Below are 6,754 nucleotides of genomic sequence, written 5' to 3' on the forward strand. Positions count from 1 at the left end.
TTCTGGGCAGTTCCAGATCCTGAGGGCAGCCACCCAGCAGTGGGACCTGAGCTACCCATTGCTCTCCAATGCTCCCCACAGCAACTGGATTTGTGGTAGTGAAGGGTCTCGAACTTGGTTATCAGTGTCACTTCTGCTACTGCTAGCAATGTGGTCTTAGACAAGTTACTTAATTTTTCTGAGTCTCAGTTTCTTCAATTGTAAAATGAAGTCAGTAATACAACAACTTCATAGAATTGATGTGATGATTACATCAGAAAGCAAATGTAAGTGTGTAGCAGTGCGTGGACCGTAACTGGTGCTCAACAAATGGCCGACCAATGTGTTGTGGGTTCAGGATGGGAAGCTGATCACATCCCTTTAACAGTTAACAATTGTCTATGGACCAATTTTGCCTATTGAAATCCTCCATCCTTTCCTTTTCTATGTAGTATTCATATTATGTTTTTCTCTTTTTTTTCCTCATTGAACTTATTAGGTGTACAGTACACTTACATTCATCATTGGGATCTTGTACCGTTACATGACAGATCCTTGTTCTCATTTTTGCCCCTTGTCCCTTCACCCCCTCCTCCCCTCCCCATTTACAAACACTTTATTTCCATTTTTTCATTTTCTCATATTTTTTTCTTTTCCCTTATTACCTTTCCCCTACCCTTCCCACTTATTAGATTCATTCATAGGAAAATGGATACATATTGAGGATATACTCCTAAGTGAAATAAATAAGCCATGCATGTGTAAATACTGAATAGTTTCTCTGGTGTGAAAAATATGTATTTATTTATTTAGGTTGGTTTATTTTGAGATAGGTCTCCCTTTGTAGTTCAGACTGGATTTGCACTCACTATGCAGCCTAGGTTGGCCTCAAACTCATAGCAATACTCCTACCTCAGCCTCCTTGGGATTATAGGCATGCCCCACCACACACGGCTACATTATTTTTTCTTGACTAGCTTCTCTCACCAAAATGTAAAGCTAAGGACATAGATTAAGGTCCAGGAGTCAGAAGAGTTTTTATGCATAACAAATAGCCAATAAATATTGTGGGTGGACATACAGACACTTTTTCAACTGACTAGTTGAATATGAGTTCTGAAGCTTATGGGTATCAGTATCCAGGAAATGTATAGTAGTCCCCAAATACATAGGAGACATGAGTTTAATGTTTACTAATAGTTCTCCTTACCTGCCACCTGATCCTCATAGGGCATTAAATCCAGTCGTTAGGTCTTGCTGCTTTGCATGACTGGGCTCAACAGAATATAAAAATTTTGCAAAGCAAAAAGGATACATCAATACCAATTTGCCTCTCATTTTCTGTTTCTCTCAAATGGCTTTCAAGGCACAAATTCCTCCAGCAATAATCATGTGCAAGACAGAGAAATTAAGAACTTTAGCTGAGGAGACAGTAAATGAATCTCTGAGATGTAGTAAAAGACATATCTAAGAGTCTATTATTCCCCTGAATTTCCTTCTGGCTCCCAGCCACAGGCTCTGAGCTGAACAAGCCCTCAGTGGAGGCTTCTCTTGGATACAGAGAGAAGACACGTTTAAATCTGGTTGCAAATTGCTGCTGGGTACTTTGGATTCTGTCGCACTATGGGTCAGGCCACATCCCCAGGTACAGTGGTGTGTATAAGGTATTGCACCTGACAACAACAAAAACCTAGAATACAGGCCGGGGATTTAGATGAGTGGTTCCGGCTCCTGCCTCGCAAGCACAAGGGCCAGAGTTCGAACCCCAGTACCAAAAAATAAAAATCTACAAATAAAAAATTTCTACTACTTGACTTTAATCCAAAGTTCTACATATTATTATTGTACAGTTGGAAAAAAATCACTTTAAAATGCTTTGTGTTGTGATATTTTATTTAAGCATCACAATAAACCTATAAGCAAATTCTTAATGCAGTTTTATTGGTTATGACACCAGGCTTAAGTAAATTGCCAAACCCCACTTGTCTAATAAGTGGTGGAGCCAGAACATGGGTCCATGCAGTCTGAATCCAGATTATAGGTGCTTCACTAAATTGTAGTCTACAGCTTAAAAGCAATAACAGAGCCATAGGTAAAGAGCAGCAGAAGGACTTGTGCCTTTAATGAAGATGATGGATTGGTTCCACTACATCAAATGTGCATCAAATATACCACTCTTTGAGGAAATAAAGCCGTTGTCAGATTTAAACCATAATAATAATGATAAAGACTGTTTAAAGAAAGTGAGATGGGAGAAATCCATTCAAACAAGTTTCAGAAAGGCTTCCTTAACGTTCAAGAAGCTGAAATCCACTTCCTTCTCGCCTGCATTAGGAGACCAACAGGCAACAAAAAGAGGAGCAGCACATGAGTCTCTGAATAAAGAATTGTAGCATTCCTTGAGTAAAAGTAGAAGCACGCTTCAGCTCCTGTAATTTCCTGAAAGAAACACTTGAATTTGACGGTGAGAGGGTGAACAAAGTAGTCAAATGTAATTCATCAAGGCCAAAAATTAGAATAACATGATCAAGTTGAAGTGGAGAAAGCAAAATATAAAATCCAAGCTAAAAATAGAGGGACTAGAAGCCTAAGACAATAGTGAGGCAGGAAAATGTTTGAAGTCAAGAAACCTTGAGAAGCAAATGAAATGGGACACTTGTTTACACTGATTCTGTAGGAAAACTAGCTCAGGACAGTCAACTGCAAGCAGGGACTGAACTGCTGGAATTTTTGTTCCGCTCTATGGAGAAGTTGCTGACGTTCTGATAGTTACCTGCAAGTGTTCTCTCAGCACATTCTGAGACTGGAAAGAACCCACTGAAGACCAAGGGGGTGGGAGCCAGAAAAACAACCATCCCAAAGAAATGCATAATGGAGAAACAGAAAACATCAGAAGACGGGACACACAAAGAAGCTGTTCTAGCTTTCAAAAGGAATGGAGGTGGGGGTGTATTCATAAAAGAGATAGAACCTGTTTGACCATGACACTTGACAGAACCATAAAATATAATGTTTACAATGTGATTTGCACTTGGAAAACATGTGTACGTGGTCCACTAGGGATTCACTAGGAGCAAGTCAGATGCTGCCTGACTTATTTCCCCCGATAAAAGAATACAATTGCTTAAAAAAACTTAAAGACATAGCATACCTTCTTTTTCAATAAGGGATTTAGCAAAATGTAAAGTGCTACAACTAGATCCAAATCTCCCCACACCTAATTTCTTTAGTGTAAAGCTGATGATGTATTATATCCACTGCATAGGGATGTTATATTACATGAATTAATACAGGAGAACACAAAGAACGGTGCCAGAACCTAGTAATAAAAGCCACTCGAAATGAAAAGAGTTGTACAATAAAGAGCAAGCTTCCCTTTTAAAATGTCCAAGCAGGGCCAGGGATTTGACTCAGTGGTTCTGCCGCCTGACTCGCAAGTACAAAGGCCCGAGTTCAATCTCCAGTATTAAAAAAAAAAAAAGAAGCCCAAGCAAACTATCTGCAAGGTCGTCTTTCAAGGACACTGCAGCAGAGATTGGCTGAGAGCTTGACTCCGACGTTAACCTGGACTGTAGGACCCTGCATTGTTGAAGTTTGCTAGCTGGTGCTGAAAAAGCGGGATGGAGGAGCTCACCTACGAATGAGCAGGTTCATTTGTGGGAGGAAAAGGAAAGCCAAGAAGGGTTGCATGAGCCAGCAGCGAAGAACCTATGAGAGGTTCTGATCATCTAATTATGCATGAGTCTTGGTATAAACGCTAGATTAACAAGGAAGAAAACTGAGTCCATCATTGCAATCTTGAAGAAGACGGGGATGTCACAGATGTTAATGGCTCCCTCCCAGGACTCACAGACACTGTCTTCATGACTGCCTATACTTTTCACCAGGCTCTTCACAGCCACATTTACAGGTAAGAATTGTGAGACCCATTTTGGAATTAAGGAAACTGAGCTTCCTACTACTGGCCCAAATTCCTGCAACTGATAGTAAGGTTGGATCCGGATCCCAAGCTATCTAAGAGATCTCTTCTCTCCATGGAGTCATAGGTTCAATCATCATTTAACTTCATATGGGTCTAGTAAGTCCTCATGATCTGTCATGGGCCACACAAGGAAACCTAAAATATACTGCTTTAATTATGCCAGTTTTGTATTTTAAAGCCACTTTAAGGACCACTTTCCTTGAAATGTATTCTATTCTAATCAGAATGTTCCCTAGATATAATTCTTCTTTTTCAGATGACTCAGTGTAATCACCTTGAACATTATCTACTGGCTAGGATATAATGTGACTATGTCTTCAAGGCTTTCCATTAAATGATTCCAAATAACTTTATTACTATTAACTCTGCTATCTCTGCACATTCTGGGTTCACTATTACTTCTTGGAGTATTGACTTCTAGCAGCCCTGCCCATCAAAAATCCCTTCCTTGTTTCTGACCGGCTGAGATCTAAACGGGTGCTAGATAACCAAGGAGTTCAATCAGAAAATTCCCTGTTCATAGGCTCAAACCCGAGCGTGAGTCTTCACTTGGCTAGAGCAAAGTGCACAGACTTTGAGATCCATATTTCCCCTACTGCTCAGCTTCTTATATACTTCCAACTGAGTCACTCATAGTGATGTTCCAAACAGATACAGCACAAATCTCCTTTAGCTCTCTAAGAGGACAACTTTGCTAAACTCAAAGAAGGAAGGGTGTTTTGTGCAACTTCTTATCATGAAATTGTGCTCATACTTCTGAGAGGAACGAAAACAGATACCAGGAATACAAAGCATAGATAAATTTAAAAGCTGACATGGCCAAGAATTACTTGCATTTAATACAATTTCTTTTTTACCACGTGTTTAATACACACAGTGAAGTTATAAGTGCTTTACAAGAACTAAACAAATTGGGGGTTTTTTCCTAAAGGAGCAGCTATGAGCTCCTTCCTGTTTACAGTTTTAATCACATAGCAGCTGATTATTACTGGCCTGGATTTATTTTCACACCTAGGCTCCGAAAAGTATCAGATAGCGCTAGAGCAAGGGAACTATTGATATAAATTTATATCTAGGGATTTAGATGCCCTAAGCTTCTAAAAACTTGAGAGTTTATCCAAAGTGAAATGGGATCCAGATAGAGTTTGAACAGAGGAGTGACACAGTCTCACATCAAAGAAAAATCACTCTGACAGCTTATGAAGAAAAGACTACTTTTAAGGCAAAACTACGGGCTGAAAGACCAGTGAGGGGGCTAGCGCAAAAATCTGGGTAAGGTATGATAGTGGCATAGCGGTAAGATGTGGTTGGAATTTGAATACATTTCTAGTCATATTTGCTGGTGAATTAGAAGTGGGCTATCAGAGAGTCAAGGATCACACCAGTGTTTTGGGACTGAACAATTAGAAGGATGAGGTTGACATCACTTCCGATGAGGAAAGTTGCTATTAAAGTAGGTTTGGAGGGAAACTATAAGTTCAGTAGAATTTGTGGTGAGGGTGTTTAGAAGGGAACTATATATACAAATCTGGAGATTGGCAGAAAGGTCAGGGATGGAGATATAATTTTGAGAAATATTGCTAGAGATCCTTAGTCAAATATATCTTTTCAGTTAAGACCAAAAGAAAATGTTCGTTCTTCAGATTGAATGTACTGAAAATCATTAGTCAGCCCAGACCTAAGGAGAAAAATGAGATATATCACTAAGAAAAAAAGTTACTAAAACAACCCTCCTAGAGGAGCCATCTTTGGAATGAACAGGAAGGTGATACAGGGGAGTTTCAGGAACTTGGCCAGAGTCTTCGCTAGTTTATAGCAGAGTACAATGTCTCAGGAGTGCGGATGATTGAGGTAAAGTAGGGTTCAGGTTCAGGAAAGGCAGATAACATGAAAGGCAGTCGATGTCAAATGGCTTAGACCAAATCCATGTCAAGGCTGCAACACTGGTAGTAATTCAATGCATAGAAGACTCATTTTGGAGCCAGATCCAATCCTGTGTCTCAGCTACAATTTGAAGGAAACTGAAGAATTTTACACTTCAGTCAGTACTTCCTAATTGACTCTAAATATCTTAGAATAAATACTTCAGCTTCTGGACTAAGTATAAATTTCATATTTTGTGATCCAACTGGAAATATTCAATAGTAGTTGTTTCCGTGAGGTTCACCAGGATTATCTTGGAGACCTCATTGTATCCCTCCCCGCTCGTCGCCTAAGGGATTTGTCTAATCTGGGTCATCAGTGAGTCTTGGTGAGGGCTACTAATTCCATCCCCAAACTCCTTATTCACTCAGAAAGTCCCTCCAACCAAGCTGGGAGAGGAAATCTCACAGAGAGCTCATGGAAAAATACCCAGATAGAGCCAGTTGTACGAACTTCCAATGTCAATCCTAGGAATGCCGATAAAGGCAATAACACCCCAATTTTATTTAAATCCGTTTGCCTTTTTCCAGTCTAACAACTCAGAATTTCTTAAATATTATCTTTTGTAATGAGTCGAGGCAAACTACCAAATCATCTTATTAAAATTAATCCTGCTTACCATTGCCACATACATGTATACTGACACTATTTAGGAAACCTCCATTCTTTATTGTACTCCTTGGCACTTGCCACCATCTGCTACTCTAGACCTACACTTAATTATTTTGCTGTTGTTGTTTTGTTTTGGGGGCTTTTCTTGGTGCCAGGAATTGAACTTGGGACTTTGCACTTGCGAGGCAGGCGGTGGATGGAACCACTGAGCTAAATCACCAGCCCAAATTATTTTTTAAGTTCTTTTTTTTTTTTTTT

The sequence above is a fragment of the Fukomys damarensis genome, unplaced genomic scaffold (assembly GCF_012274545.1).
Source record: "Fukomys damarensis isolate Sample0158 unplaced genomic scaffold, DMR_v1.0_HiC HiC_scaffold_39, whole genome shotgun sequence".
Taxonomy (NCBI): domain Eukaryota; kingdom Metazoa; phylum Chordata; class Mammalia; order Rodentia; family Bathyergidae; genus Fukomys; species Fukomys damarensis.